This window comes from Chamaea fasciata, unplaced genomic scaffold (assembly GCF_029207755.1).
Source record: "Chamaea fasciata isolate MVZ Bird 193981 ecotype frontalis unplaced genomic scaffold, bChaFas1.0.hap1 SCAF_6, whole genome shotgun sequence".
Taxonomy (NCBI): Eukaryota; Metazoa; Chordata; class Aves; order Passeriformes; family Sylviidae; genus Chamaea; species Chamaea fasciata.
Genome location: NW_027094091.1, coordinates 4719628 through 4736630, shown reverse-complemented (window position 1 = coordinate 4736630; position 17003 = coordinate 4719628). Strand labels below are relative to the sequence as shown.

The 17003-nt window shown below is 38.7% G+C and overlaps 1 protein-coding gene across 5 annotated transcripts in view; it reads right to left on the bottom strand.

Moving 5' to 3' along the window:
* Positions 1–17003, bottom strand: part of ZFYVE28 (zinc finger FYVE-type containing 28) — a 148519-nt gene that overhangs the window by 83060 nt on the left and 48456 nt on the right. The window lies entirely within an intron of this gene.

Below are 17003 nucleotides of genomic sequence, written 5' to 3'. Positions count from 1 at the left end.
TAAATCTGAGACATTACTCAGCTACCATTATCTCCCAAACCACCCTGGCATTCTCACTTCTTGTAGCATAATTATCTGTAGGAGCAAACAACTGAATCAGAAGGTTTGTTTATTAAACAGAAGCAGACTGCAGCTCTAGGCAGAACAAGACAAAGTTGCTTTCCTAGTTAAAACAAACAAACTATAGCCCCAAACCTATCAAGCAATGGAATAATCTATCAAGCACCATGGTAACCTTTACAGCATGGTCTGGTCAGAATCCTCCCTTTGAGCATCACAAGAATGAAGCCACAGAAAAGAAAGGCACTGAACCTACAAGGGCAAACAGTGTAAACACATTACAACACTAATAATAACATTGCTAAACATGGCATTACAGAGAGAAAACTATGTCACAAGTCTTTCAGGTAGCAAAGAATAGAATCATCACAATAGATTTTTGGCCAATTAAAACAATGCAGCAACTATAATAAAAAAGACCAAACTACTAAAGGAATGCCTCCTCAAAAACATTGAGAAATATTAATAGGAAAGGTTTACACCATAAAAGGATTTTTTAAAACATTAACAGCTAGGAGTTCTGGTTTCAACATCTTAAGTGTAAGCTGTCAAAAATCTACACTCTTGAAAAACGTCTTCGCAATAGCCTTGATATAAAGGTGCCCAGGGAGAAGGATAAAGCTTGTGATATATGGTGAGGGAAACAAAATTCAAAATTAATGATAATAAGTAGGAGAGCATGTAATTGAACTACTAAATTTTATGTTGTCTATTTCTAAATTTCTGTATTTATAGTCAAGCTTAGTAAAGTTTTTCTTTAAGCATTCCCTACCCAATGATTTTTATTATTTCTGATTTTTATGTTTTCCTTCAGCATTTATCCACAACCATTAAAACCTTCTAGATAAAGTTAATAAACAAAGATGTAGGAGTCTGTGTATGGAATTGCGACAAAGCATGACTGCTGATTTTTAAGCATCTAAATTGCACTGCAGAAGCAAAATAGGCAATTTTTTAAGACTGGTCTCAAGCAAGACAAGTATGCCTGAGACACTTAGCTCCCACGTGGCTGATTTTTTCAACTGGAGGAACAAAAGTTTTAATTGAGTTCTCTCAACTGTGTTATGTTTGGTGTGGATTAGTAGTGTGATCTTTGATTAATTGTGCCAATCATTTGTGGTCCCCGGTAAGCTGAAGCTGCATGAAACTCTACATCTCTTCACAGGGGGCCACTTACAGCAAATAAAACACAAGTTTACAAATTCAATTTACTGCAGTAGGTAACAGAAAATTAGGGATGGTGCCATTTTCAATGCCAATTTCTATTTTCAGTTCATGCAAAATATGGTTCAAATAATAAATCAAAATTCCTTACTATTCTTTGGCAGAATAAGAATTAGCAATTCCCATCTTTATGTACTAAAATTAATAGAAAGACTTAATTTGAAAACATCTCATGGAGAACCTACCACTTATCCTGGTAGGTTGTTTCGGGAAATCATCCCATTGAACAACAAATTAATGCATTGAAATTCTTGTTTTGATTTGCTGGACTTCAGCGACGCTGCTCATTTTGCCTTATTCCACTACAGCAACAAGTATTGCACTAGTTCTATCGGCCTATTTCTGTATTCACTGAAACATCAACCCCTTTGACCATATCACCACTGCAGGATGCACTTATGGGTTTGGGATTTCTGTGGAAAATTTTTGTTTGGTTGCACAGGAAGTTTTTCCTATGTGGTGATACTGCTGTTACTATCCCAACACCCTGTTGAGAATGAACACTCCAGGCAGCAGGAGTCTCATTCTACAAGTACACCTCGCATTCCTTGTCCCTAATGCCTCTTCATATTCCACATATTCAGCCCATCAAATGGCCCATGTTATCCTGAGTCTTTTTATTGCCAGCACAACATACCACACACCACTGGAGAACATTCTCCACAGATTTGAAACCATCACTACACTTGCTATCCCCATTTGCCTGCTATACACAAATTACCATTCCAGGCAGTACCAAGACAGGAATCAGCACACCACCAATAAAGAAAAAAAAACTCCAACCAAATAAAACAACACACATTTAGCCATGTTATATAATAACACACCATTCTTTTATTTCATGAAGGATCACGCACTGAGTATTTATTTTAATGATTTTTAATTTTTTGTTCCACTCAACAGGCCAGATACCAAAAGCAGAAGATGCCTGCTTGTCATCCACAAAGCCAGGATAAAACTGTCCATATGAAAAGGTTGCATTAATTATTGAATTGGTTACATTCTGGCTTTACCCGTCAAGTCTGACCAATGAACAGTGACTAGGACTAGGTTAGTTCAGTTTATTGCATAATGAATTCTGATCATGATTTTTCAAAAAGGATTTAAATGGACTAGAAGAGAACGTTAAAAACATCTTAAATGAAGAGATCTTTTAGCTAGAGGTTATTAGATAAATAACAGGTCTGTAGAATCATTTATTGCCTGTTATCAGAGGAAAAGATGCTGTTCTCACATCTTGTACACAAGCTGGTACACCAAAACCAGAAACTGTCCCTAAAAAAGAGTGACAACTAACAGAGAGGAAAAATTCTAGCACAGACTTCCCAACATGAGAGAGAGACCAAAAAATAAACTACCAAAAAGATGCCAGGGTGCCAACAGACCAATCTCAAACCCCACAGTAATTCTGGAATCTAAGAGTCACTTTGAAAATCACATTTACAGAAACGAGGGTGGTTCTTACTGACATGTCCTCTTTTTGAAAGAAAATTGCAAGCACTTTTTGCATGATTTTTAACAGCAGCTTTCAAGTATCAATACCACCTCTTTTTGAGTAACATAAAATGTGCGTCATCTTAGAACTGACAGCAGCCCATAATTTGAACATTAAAGGGAATTTTCCCCCCCAGGTTTCCATGATCCTTTGTAGAAAAATACAGATTTTTTTTTCAGGCTTTTTTTTTCTACTGAGATCGCAACAGGAATGCAGCCGCCACCACCACCACAAAAAAAAAACATGACGATCCCAAATCAGCCAAAGAACAGACAGAAGCAAGGGAACCATGCAAATGAGCAAGATCCCAGCTAGGGATAGCAAGATCCTCTGGAGCCTGCCAGCTGTCCTCTGGAAAATAATATCCATCGTTTTGGAATTACTCATCTAATGTCCTCAGAACAGCTAAAACACAGCACTGCTTAAAATAAAGTCCATAGACTTGAAAGGCTCCAGATCTCCCATTGTTCACTGGCACTCTTCCAGCACGAAGCATTTGGTGTTTTGCCACACACTCAGGAACCCTGACTTGATTCCTAGGAAAGAAACTATACAGAAAAGCAATAATTACATGCCTTTGCTGATGGTAAATCCAGACTGCCTCTTGACATGGGAACAAAGTAATCCTACATCCATTGGGATAACTTTTCAAGGAGCACTTGGGAGAACGTGCATTTTAGACAAATACATGTATTTTATTACACATTGTATGAAATGCTTTCACAACCACAGGCCAATACTTGGTGACAGTCCATGTGCAATACCTTCAACTGCTGCAGGGTCCAAATGACACCACCCTTCCTTAACCAGGAAGGTTAAACATGAACTGCCTGCTCAACCATTCCTACTCTGCTACAGCTCTAACAGCTGAAGTGAAAGGTTTTAGAGAGTCCGTCACGTTCACATCAGTGGAACTGTCTTGCATCTACACAGCTTCCTTTATTCCCCCTGTGGTATTAGAAGCCTGGACAGTAAGGAGTTAATGCATTGCTATGCCTCAAACACCCATTTCTCACTCAAGTGAGAAAGTTAGAACAGGACGTGTCTGGAAATGGGGGTTGTGCAAATAGAGGTTGACACCTTTCTGGAGCTAATTTTCCCATTCAGGTGCACGGTGAGCACACAAAATAAAGTGGACAAGCATGGAGGTGTGGTCAAGGAGTGGACAGGAGCAATAGAGGGGGCTCAAGATTACCCAGGACCCAAAAGTACTCCCTCACTTTTTTGGGATTTCTCCATCAGAACAGTGTACAGAGCCCATAGTGTTGCATGAGACTTGGAGAATCCCCTCCCTGGGAAGGGATCCAGGCATTTCCAGCCAGCTTGAATGTATATAACCTGACAAACTCTCTGTTTCATGGGCCCCCACTCCCAATGGATCATGTCTGTGACCATTAGTACAGCAAAACAGTGATCAGACCTCGTCACTGGATCCACAGGTGGTGACATCCTTCCTCTCAACTATCTACTCTTATCCTTTCTTTCTTTCTTTCTTTCCCTTACATATTTTGTGATATTTTTATACTTTTATAGAAGAGAAACAAAATGCCCACATACTTTCCACAGCAACTGAATTGTTTTAAAATAAATCTGCCTCATAAATACACTGGTCACTCAGCGTCTTTTCACTCTAATGCAGCCCAAGGATTTTATTAACAGGAATCTCAGCCTGCCTCAGAGGCAGATCATAATAGTAGCGTGTCTCTAATAAGGAGGGTCCAGTTGTTCTCAGTCTAAATCTGTTGCTGCCTACTATATTTTCAGGGAAAAGAAAGAGGCACAGGATCAACCCCAAACTTTCCATTCCCCAAAATAAGTGCTGTCATTATCAGACAGTCCCAAATACGAACTATTACTGCATAGCACAGAAATTCTAAGAAGGGGCTTCCCAAGTGAAAGCACATTTCCTTTAGGATGAGAACTCATGAAAGCTATAGGTTATCTATAACCTCCACGCTAGGTATGCTACCTGCAGCGTACAGAAAATGATGCTTCTGTATCGGAAAAAACCCCCTTGAACCAGTTGGCAATGTGGTCTGTGCAAAAGGCACAATTAGGCCCTAAAAACTTCAAATAAAGGTACTTCTGAGCCAACTCAGTATTTTCAAAACTTGCAAATGATGTTGCATATAACTAGTTTTTAGCGAATTAAATTTAACTAAGACTTACATAACATTTTAAGAAGGAAAAAAAATTTTGTTCGAAAGTGACGGGAATTAGGCACAAAGTCCAAAGTTTACTTATCCCCATTATGAAAATGTAACATACAGCAACAGAAACTTAGTCAATTGACAACTTTTTACACCAGTCAGTCGCAGTAGTAGATTTAACTGGCAAGCGACAAATTCCAAAGACTGAAGGTCTTCAAAAGGGATACCAGCAAGTAGTTACATCTGCTTATTTTTCAACTCACATGTAACCAACTGTATTCACATCCTTCCTTTGGACAGGCACTTTGGATTTTTCATTAATTTCCAAATGCTGATAAATAGCAAGAACAAACAATAATTCTCTAACACGCAGGTGAGTCAAAAATTCTGGCATTTAAGTGTTAGAAGGTTTAGCAGCAAAAATATTTCTTTATACTAAATGAAAAAGGAACTGCTGTTCCAAGTGCATAGTTGTATGCAGAGGGGAGTTTGGTTTTGGGTTTTTTACTTAGTTTGTGGTATTTTCCTTTTAATCTACTACCTGAAGTGCTATCTGTTAAAGCAAAAAAGGAAAAAAATCCCTCAACAGTCATATTTTGTACAATGCCATGAAGTCTTAAACTGGTGTTGCACACGCATAAAAAGATAAAGGACTCAGAGGTGAAGACAACAATTGGTAATTGGTCACGAGGATACGTAAAAAAAAAAAAAGCACTGTGAAAAAAAGCTACAGGCTGGTTAAAGCTTTGCCAGCTGCTCCGTGTTTATCTATAGAATATCATTACACAAGCAAGAAAGACAGGTGAACAGCTTGTTAACACAATAAAATGCTAGCAGCACCTTAAGCAAAAAAACAAACAAAACAAATAACCCCAGTGAGATAATTATTCACAGGACAACAAAGATCAGGAGGATAAATTTTTCCAATGTTCTCTACACGGGGTGTAATTCCAACCTCCAAAAAGGAAAATCTTAAAACGGTTATGCTGAACTAGAGTACCAAACATCTGAGACTGCCATACTGTTGGTTTTCACTCATGATAGATTAAGTCAGTGTACGTAGTTTCTATTTTTGAGTGTTCATCATACTAATCTGGAAAAGTATGTGCTCAAATCCATATTTTCTGGGGGAAGCACATAAGCATATGCTGAATACAAATTACTGAAGCTTTCGGACATCTATTCCGCAGAACAGGAGTGCTCTGCAGCTGAGCCACAGCCTGGATTTCTAGGAAAGGACATGGACCCCAGAAGAGAAAGGGGTTTTGCTGTAGGGAAGTGATGGAGCATCCACTTCTACTAAGTGAAGAGTGGGTAACCTTCAAGGTTGCCTACTCATCCAGCCTACGGCAGGATATTTTTAATTAGCAAGAAATTAACCTGAACCATATTGTGTCTGTTTTGCTCACGATGGCAACTGGGGAGTGATTTCCCTGTCTTTATCCCGACCCACGAGCTTTTTCATCCTGTTTTCTTTCCCTGGCCTGTTGTGAACGGGAGTGAGAGAATGGCTGGGTGGGCACCTGGCAGCCAGACAAGGTCAACCCACCCCTCTGAACTTGTAAAACACTTGCCCAAAGCCTCCTCCAGGAGCTAATATCTCAGAGTCTGACCTTAAGCTAATCAGATTCCATTCTCAGCTATTGCAACAACATCAAGTTTAAAGAACAAATATTTACTTAGAAACAAATTCAGTTTGTCAGGATACATATTGAAATATACAAATCACTCTTTAATTTTTTTTTCCTAAATGCTTTTACGCAGTTTGCTTCAGATTTGTCTAGATTTTTGTATTTAAACATCACACTAAGCATCTCTTCAAACAAAATTGATCCTGCAGTGCTTTTAGTGATTTGTTACCTATCAAGAGGAAAATAGCCAATTTAGCTCCCTGGGCGCGTTGATCGATTACATTCAATTCCAGATGTACAGCCCCCGCCTTACACAGAGGAATCGCGTGGCATTTGGAATTGGCACCCAGCAATTTGTCCTGCAGCAATGCAAACCATCCTGCCACACTACATCTTCACAACTTACTGCACGAGAGGATTTTCAACCTACTCTAGTAATATTATACCATGTCTAATGGATGTGTCTAAATTTTTGTAACAACTCCTAAATATTTGGGCAAACAATGACCTCCTCTTAGACCTGTCTAACATGTTAATTTCTCTCGAGTTATTATGTTGCTATAACCTTTATTCATTTCAGAACCAGACTTTTATTCTAAAAAAACCCAACTAAACCAAATAAACAAAGCTCCAAAAAGAATGAAAACTGACCCAGCAAGTTCAAGCCTGCTGACTGTAAAAGAGTTGCTCCACAGTCCTTCTCAGGTATTAACAGGCATAGCACATTCCTTAGTTTTTTCATGTTCAAAGTGCATCTTCATTTTTCTTTGGCTCAGTAAACTTAGGGCGAGTCTGAGGTGTTCCATATCGTATTTTAATAAAAGCACCATCATCTGTGTAAAGCTGCTCATACATAACCTCATTTGCCTTGTAGGAGACTTTCAATAAGCTCAAGCTGAACACCTTGACAGATGTTTGGGATTTAACTACCTTGGCATCATATCAGTAGCACAATCAATCATTGCAACAAAAAGATTTCATCAAAACTTTGTTCCGAAGTGCATCTGTTCAAATCTGGTGATGAAAGAAACTGCTGGTACAGCCCTCAGCACAGAAACTTTTCCCAGCGTCTGCCTTCTGACAATAACTTCAAATGAATGTTTGCCTAAGTAAATCTTTTGATCTTATTTCCACTATTTCAGCTAAATCATAGAAACAAGTAGCTTTCCAAGTGCCATTATCAGTCACACTGTGTTTCCTACTCTGTTTTCCAGGTAACAGCAAACTTCAGTGGTTGGTTGTCCCATGTTCACCACAGCATCCACCTGTGGAGATTCACCCATGCCTAACCAGGAAAAACACTCCAGACACAGCCCTCAATCTCAAGGATTTAACATCTCTCCTTGCAGAAAGTCCCCACTGCCTTTGTAGGCAGAGCCTACCTAAAGTTTTAGGGAACTTTTAGGAACTTCATAGCTTTTAGTGACTTCATACTGTGATTAGTATCCTTTTTCCAAGCACACTTGAGCATGAATAGTGGCTTTGAAAACTACCAGAACATGAGCAAGAAGAAAGGCAGAGGAAAGGGACCAGACAGACACACCAACAGCAGGACCACCAGGACTTTAAACCATGTTTAAAACTTTTGAAGCAGTCCAATAACAACAAAATATATTCAAGTACACAAAAAGCATGTATTTGCCGGAGACAGGAAACTGACTGGATGATAGTGCACGGCAGAAGGCTCCCAAGCACCCTGCTCCCACTCCCTGCTGAATTGAATATTTTTTCACTCAATTAGGCATTCACAGGTCTTTTCAGATAATATCTTCAAGGTCTGTCCTTGGTCTCCTGGTCACGCAGAAAATCTCTCTTGGGAGACAAATGGGTTTGTACAGCTATTCCTGTTTTCTGTGCTAGCTCAGCATATAGTTTGAGTTTGACCACTTCTCCTCATCAGCATGCATGTTAGATAAGCTCTATCAGTCCTCAGCTATTCTCCACCCCAAACGGCTCCTTTTAAATCAAGACACAGAATGCACAAACACTAAGCAGAAGTTAAATGCAACCATGAATGCTTTTCAGGCTTATATTCTCTTAGTATGAACAGTTCTGTAACCATTTATTGAGAGGAGAAATAAAACAAAAAATCCAAACAAAATGAAATACAAAACAAACCCAAACCCTCTAGTCAACACAGATTAGTGACTCATACAAGGATTTAAAAATCACACATTGTTTCTTCTGGCAAGATCAAGTTCCTCTGACCTGGCTGCTGCCAGTTTAGGTACTTATAAAAAGCCAACATAATTATGGCACTACCTCTCTAATGAATGGACACTTTTCCCACATTCTCAACAACAGCTTTCAGAAAAGCTATTACAAATACACTCTGTTGCCTATTGCCCTTTATTGACCAGCAATATCACTTTCACAAATCTGGTGGTTGTCCCCAAAAGTGTTCTGCCAACTTCTGGTTGCCAGGTATTCCTATAGAACACTAAACAACAAAAGAGACAAAGGCATTAATTGCAGAACTGATGTTAAAAGGAAATGCATTACCAGTGATGCTTACTGTAATATTTACAATGCCTTGGAAAGAATATGATTCCAACTAGTTTTCCTTTACTATATTTGATAACAGTATTGAAAAACAACGCTACACTGGAGACACCACCAACAGAAGGAGAAATGGGACGTTTGAAAAACAAAGCTAGCTTAAGTAATGCAAAAATACTAGCTCATACAAGTAAAAAAATCACTTCTATTTCAGTGTAAATAAACACCTACTGCAGGCCTTTATCAGCAGACAGTAGAAACCTTTGCCTTCCAGCACTGCTGAGTATCTTCTCTACCATCCCTGCACAACACAGGCTCTACAACCCAGTCAGGCTCCAGAAATGAACACTAACTAGTTCATAACCATGCCAAAATCACAGAAAGACACAAGACACCTCACATGTAATGGGGCAAAGAATTCCAGTGTTTGCAAGGTCTTAACGAAGGACACCTGCTGAGTAGCTTTAGGTTGTATTTCCATCACAGAACAGGTTAAATTGTTCCACTGGTTTCACTGTGAGTACTGCATTTGACACAAGGTTCAGTGTAAATGCAGTCTTTGACCAAATCTATTAATTTATTTGCAGCTGCAAAGCAGTGAGTATTTTTCCTTAAGCAACATAAAATCCAAGTGTCAAAGGTTTCCTGACATTTCTGAAATACAAGTTCTTCATTGCTGCCATTAATTCCAGGACTGCTCTGCAAACACTAACAGTTGCATCCAGCCTGACTTACACAGCTTTCTAACCTACAGTCACACGACCACATTACTTGCCTAAAACACGTGAACTTGCTTTAAAACAGACAAGAACAACCACAGACATTCTCCTATTCCTCATTTTTTCTTTGCTCTAGCCTGTTTTGTGTAACAAATGCAAAGTGAAAGTCAGAACCTGGGAGTACTTTCCCACAGCGGTCTTGCCTAAACCAGACACAAACCTCTCCAGCCCAATCAGTATTTTGTTGTTCCATTCCAAGGTTCAAAGACGAGATCTCCAGATCCCTCTAGATCAGCCAGGAGCATAATGGTACAATTTCCTTCTAAAGGCAAGAGACACCAGTTCAAGCCTACTGAAATAAAAATCTCTTTTTGCCCTTTCTTGCTACCTTAGAGACAAACTGCCTTGCATCTGAATTTAGCTCCAGCCTTTACTGTTTTGCTCCTTCCAGCAGTGGTCACACCACACCTGAGCCACAGCTCTGCTTTAATTTCCAAAATCCAGTGTGTATGACACAGGCAAGCCTGCAGACTGAAAATGCCTGCAGAGCTTCAGGGACTACCAATGATGATCTAAAAAAATCTCAATGCATTATTAAACACAAACCTCCTGCTTTTAATACACATGACCCAAGGAACTGTGGAAAAGTACTTAAAGGAGACCTGTATTTTACACCTTTGTTGCATCCTGCAAACACAGTCAAAGCAATTAATTGAAAAGTCTTGAAAGTAAAACGTTTTTGGTTATTCTTCCAAGCAGTTACCTCATCTAGTCAGGCAACACTTTCCTCATGTACTGAATATTTTACAACTTCTAATGCTATATTGCTTTTCCTTACCAAGTTACAGGTGAAACACAGCATTTCTTTTCAAAGAAAATGTAGTGAACACTGACAGGGATTTTTTTAAAACTGCATTTATTCATACCAATACACCATAACTTGGATTTTTTTGCTATTTGTTTTCCTTGATATATTTTTTTGCATTATTTGTAATTATTAATGATATATATAGAAAATCATTACAAGTTAGGCTACAAGAGAGTAGATCCAACTAAAGGTTCTGTTCAGGAAGACACATTAACTTCAGAGATGATGTTATCACATCCCAAAATTCTGCTGTGAACACAAACAGCATTCAAAACCATGACTAATACCCATAATCAAAGTATGTGTTGGGAAAATTTTTATTCATTTACTTTTTTGTTTATTTATTTGCGAGAAAAAACGAAGTCCAGAATTTATCAACTGGAAATGACAGGCAAAAGATTATAACTTGGAACTCATGAAGTCTGGGGATATGCATGTATTTTCAAGGGCCATCAAATATTATTTATATTCAGCAAAACACAATTATGATTTTGAAATGGACTGAAAATAGAAATGTAAATCAAGTTGGCAGTATATTTCTACTCTCCAAGCAGCTACCGCTTGATTGTTTGCGTTACTACCTACACCAGCCTAAGGACTAGTCAAGACCCAATACGACCTGAGACAAGAAAAGGGCATAACCTATGGGGAGGGGGGGAGTGTGGGTCTAATTACAGTAAGATGGTAAAAGTACTGACTGATTACAACACAATAACTCATTATGGGGACAGGTATTTAAATATAAATTCCACATTCAGCAAAACAATCTGCCAAAAATTCATGGCAAAAATTCCCAGGTGTTATATGAATGCAGATTGTTTCAGGAAGAACGGTTTGAGACAGGCAGCTCCACATTTAAATTACACAAAATCCACGTGTGAAATATAGTGATCACTGTTTAACGTGACACTGAATGCTGGAAGTGCTGCAATGAAGAAGGCAACAAAAACCTGAAGTACAAGACAAAAAAACAAAAGACCAACCAAAAGCACTAAGACAAAGCCAAACTCAGTACTAGTGTTGAGAACAGAGCAAACAAAGGAAACTAAGATATAACTGAAAAGACGGATTTATAAACCCAACTCAAACTTTCCTCTTTGAAAAGCATCTTGAAGCTCCATAGCAGATCCAGCCCTTCTCACTGGTAACTTCTGAGCATCAAATCCAAAGCTAAATTCTAAAGCTGTGATGAATGCAGGCCTCCCGAAAAGACAAATCCTAGACTGCCAGACCTTTTCAGTGGTGCCCAGGGACAGGACAAGCAGTCATGGCCATAAAATAAAACACAAGTTTCACTTCAGCATGAGGAACTCCACATTGAGAGTGGTAGGGCACTGGAACAGGCTGCCCAGGGAGGTTGTGGAGTCTCTCCCTCTTGAGACATGAAAAATCCACACGAACACATTCCTATGTAACCTTCTCTAGGCGCCCCTGCCTTGGCAGGGATGTCGGACTGGATGACCTCCAGAGGTCCCTCTCAATCCTAAACTATTCTGTAAATGAAATAATTTGAATTATGACAATTACATTAATAGCCTTTGTATATATAAAATTGTATTAGTAAAGGAAAACTCCAAGAAAGCTATGCAAGTTATTTTATTCCGTAAAGGGGAAACTAAATTACCTGCGAAGTGAGACTTGCTAAATTACCAGAAGAGCTACTATAAAAATCTTTATTTCCCACGAAATAATTTCATTATGCAAAATATGAAAAACCAGGAGACTGCTAGGCTTCCTAATGATTATATAGAATGCTTCTTACCACAGAGTTGTTTGCATTTGTGAGGCGCAGACATAGAGAACCTCTCTTAAAACACTCCAGAGTTCTGCAGAGGAGCTTAGTGATGCTGTGGTCTGCCACCCCACACCCCACCATCACCAGGGTGCCATTTGTTCCTCTGTGCTGGCACACGAGTGACTCTGCTCCTGCCCAGCTGGACCTACACTAAGCCCAGTATTCCAGGTGGTCCAACCGAGCCTTGTGATTCCCAAGAGACAACAGAACGGAGAAATTTCTCTTACACTTAATTTCTCTCTGAGCAAATAGTTACATAAAAACATGTACAGCACTTAGAGAAAGATAAACCGCAGGAAAAAAAAAAACCTGAAAAACTCCAAAAATTAGAATTCAAAGAGAAAAAGTTCCCTTTCTCTTCATTCTGCTCAGGCCAGCACTGATTCAGAATTCCTCTGCGCATATTGTCCTCTGCAACAGATGGGAAAACTCTCCAGCAGAGCAGCGTTACACACTTCAGTAATTAATTGTAGAGGACAACATGACTCTCATACATTTCATTTTACATGCTGAGGAATTTATTCTGACTTGCAATGGCTGACACTCCAATAAAGCCTCGCCTTCGTACCTCACCACAAGCACCGCTCAGTACAGGAGACTGCAATTTGAAAACTGACACTGCCCTTACACCTTATCCACTCAACCATGTCAAGTTCCAAAAAAACTCCACTATAACAAAATATTATCACAAAAACTTACTGTTAAACAGCAACTAGAGCGAACCACTTGAAATTACAAAAGCAAGCTTTTCACTCCTTCTCTGGAACAACCCAAAGTCTCTTTCATGCTGCCACAAGACAGATTTACTGATCTATATACAAGGGGAAAAAATTTTGCTGGTTGCCATTGGAAAAGTTCACATGAAGCACCAAACTGACAGATTGAACTGATTTCTGATAATGAACTGAGAGAACAGAATGCCTCTTAAAAAGTTGAAATACAACTTCTTAACTCTTCACTTATTCTACTTATCTCACATACACAAAACAGGTTTTTTTCAACATCGACTTTTTCAGTGGCACCTTGAAGGAGAGGCTATAAAAACAATTCTGAACACATTTCAGGCAGACCTCAGTCACTAATACTCTTTTATATACTTTGAAGACATTTGAATATACATTCTTAGGGAGAAATCAAATATATCTGAGTTTCCTAACGTGGTAGTTTATTGATTCATATTTCCACATGACTTACTGAGTCCTTTCATAGGTTTCTAAACCCTTACTCAGCCTAAGCAGAAACTCCACCTAGATTGGAATAACACACTCTGAGGCTTTTTCCCCCATTCATAAAATCAGCACAGTTCCTAGCTGGGAAGAGAGTCAAAAGTAGCAGTTTTTCAGACTATTTCTCAGATTTGTCTGTCAGCTTGTGCCAAGAAAAATTACACTTAGGCATAAGCAGCCACAGCACCCCAGAAAGAAAAAGGAAAAAAAAGCATAATGCCAGAGTCCAGAGGAAACTCAAAGTTTGACAGAGACAAATCACAGCCCATTCCCCTGAGAACTGGGCATTAAGTATCTGGTCCAGGTTTAATGAGTCCACACCTGTGTAGGAGAAAGACCCCACATGAGACCATGAAGACAAAGTAAAAAGACCAAATCCTGCAAAGACAAAGCATAGCCTGGAACCAACATATTGCAGACACTGCCTTCGGAACTTTTCCATTCCATGCAGCAGATGGCTTAGCTACACCACAATACTTCTGAAGGACAAGATGTGTTCATTCATGGAAGCTCTTGTTACTTGATTTTCCCATTTGTCCTCTAGGATCAGGCAGCCCTCTGCCAACAATTTATTTCTCCTCAGAAAAAAATTAACAGACTGAAGTGGAAAAGCTGACATCATACCTGATGGTTCCAAAATTACACACAGATTAGCAGCCTTGGCTTATCCAAAAAAAAAAAACCAAAACCAACCAAAAAAACAAAACCAACAAAAACCACAAAACCAAATAAAAGAGAGAACAATAAACAAAATCAAAACCAACCAAAAAAAGAAACCAAACCCACAAAGAAAAAAAACAAAAAAACAAAAAAACAAAAAAACAAATAAATTCAAACAGAAAAACAGGTAAAATGTAAAGAACCAAGGCCAATTTTAAGAAAAAATAGTATTCATGTGCTAGAGGAGATGGATGTACTGGTTTAGTTGGTCACTGCCATAAGCTTGCCCTGAGAGAGAAGGCTAAGAACTGCTGCTTTTTGCACCAAGAGAGAAGCCTATGAACTGAGATCAAACCAATCAAGATTAAAACACTGGTGGGACAGCGATAGAGAGAGAAACGGCAGAGAGAGAGAAGCAGCTCCTCAAAACTACATCTACTACTGGGACAAAGTTTGTCAAATTTTTTTCCCAGTAACTGATGGAAAAACCTTGGATTAAAGCTGCATTCTGCCTGTAATACAGCTTCACTGAATACACCAAACACTATCCAAAAAACCCTAATCCTTACTTGTATTTTGGCAATACCTCATGCAAGACACCAATCTTCTTGCATGAAGCCAAAACCAACAACCAACAGTTCATGATTATTACTGTGAATTCATCAAGAAACCAGCAATTACAACATATGTTGTTTTGATTATAAGAAAGACAGAGAAGTGAAAAGGACACTTCCCATTCTGAGGAGAAAAAATAATCTAGTCAGTGGAATTTAATTACTTTTTCTAAGTGTAAGTAGTTTTAGTAGTAACATATTGCAGGATGCATTCATTCGAGTGTATACACTGGCGGATTTATTTTTCCTAATGCCTTGAAATTACTGAGTCTCCTGAACACGATGGCAAAACTTACAGTGCAGCAAATTGAGAGGACTGAGAAGAAGAGAGAAATGCAAGTTCTCTAAGAGGGAGGAAAGTTTTCACATACATTCAGATTTATTCTTCTGGCAGTTTGAAATTTTTCTCCTTAAAATCAGCATCTAGTAGGTTCTCATTAGAATTTACATCACCATAAAAAGCTGTATTATTTCATCATATAAATTTCTGATATGATAGCTGCAAACTAATTTTAGAGAATCACTTGACCCACTAGCCCATCACAGTTCACATCTCCACCAGTAGAAATTCAAATTCAGCACTCAGGCAGCAAGACATTTCTGAGAATCTTGACATCTGGTTTCTAAACCCACAAAAAGCTGTTATGGTTATTTTGGCTCAGTTTAAAAACAAACTGCCGAACCTCTGCAGCATACTGGGGAAAAAATGTTTAAAGCTGGTTTATGTGCAAGAGCCTATTATAACGTAGCATTATACATAAGGTTCCCCAGTGACTGCTTCACACAGAAAAGGTTAAATTGCTTAGAGAAACTGTTTTGCAAGATGCTAGGAAATGAACCCATCCTGTTTCTTACTGTAAGCCATTGCCATTCAGACATTGTACCACCCTACCAAGATAAATATGAACTCATTTGCATATACCCAGGTGAAATTTTGTGCAGAGTAATAACAAACTACAAAGAAATCTCAAAAAAATGCTAATTAGCTTCCACATCCAGCATTCCAGAGCACAGTAAAATAGTTCTGTCTAAGAAATAGCTGCATTTCTGTTCTTTCAGCGTTCTGCGGCATATGGATGAACAGCCAGGCTGAAGGCAGACTTTGACAGATTTACTGATTTATATACAAGGGGAAAAAATTTTGCTGGTTGCCATTGGAAAAGTTCACATAAAGCACCAAACTGACAGATTGAACTGATTTCTGATAATGAACTGATAAAACAGAATGCCTGTTACAAAGTTGAAATAAAACTTCTTAACTCTTTGCTTATTCTGTGTATCTCACATAGACAAAACTGATTTTTCGTAACATCTACTTTTTCAGTGGCACTTTGAAAGAGTGGATAAAAAACTAATTCTGAATGCATTTCAGGTGGACATGACAACAAAGTCTTAATACCAAAAAAAAAGTGGGCATACACAGGTTTTACACCACCACTTGTAACTCTTATCTTCCATCTTTTGGCTATTGGCAAAACAACTAATTTCATTCCAGCTCGGCAATAACCTAAGTAATTAGAGTTTTCAAAAAACTGCTGTGTCCTTTTCTACAGCTTAATAACCAACCTTAATATAATATTTATGTTACTGTAGGTTTCATCGTGATCTGGCTATGCTACAGTGCTCCCAAATCATTCTGAGAAACCATTTCCAGCTTCAAGACTTCAACTTCACAGCAAGTGTTAAAGAAAAAGGTAGAAGGACGAACCCCAAGAAAGAGAAGGCAAGAATCAGACTGGCCCAGCAGACAGGCCACCAGCTCCACACTGCTCTTCCTCCCTCGCCCTTCTGCAGCACTGGGTGAATTCCTTGTCCACTTGTTCAGTTGTGCTGTTGCTCATCTCCTTTTGAGAAACAGCTTTTTTTCTTCATGACATGCAAATGTAAAGTCTAAGAACATATTATCAGACCTCGTAAGATATTTTGCTTTCTGAAGCTGCCTTCTGCCTGTAGGTACAGCTTTCACAACAATTGTTGCAGAGCAACCATTACTTAGATTTGACTTCCCTACTCAAGTAACTACAGACATGTTACTATTTGAATATTCAAATAGTGAATAGTG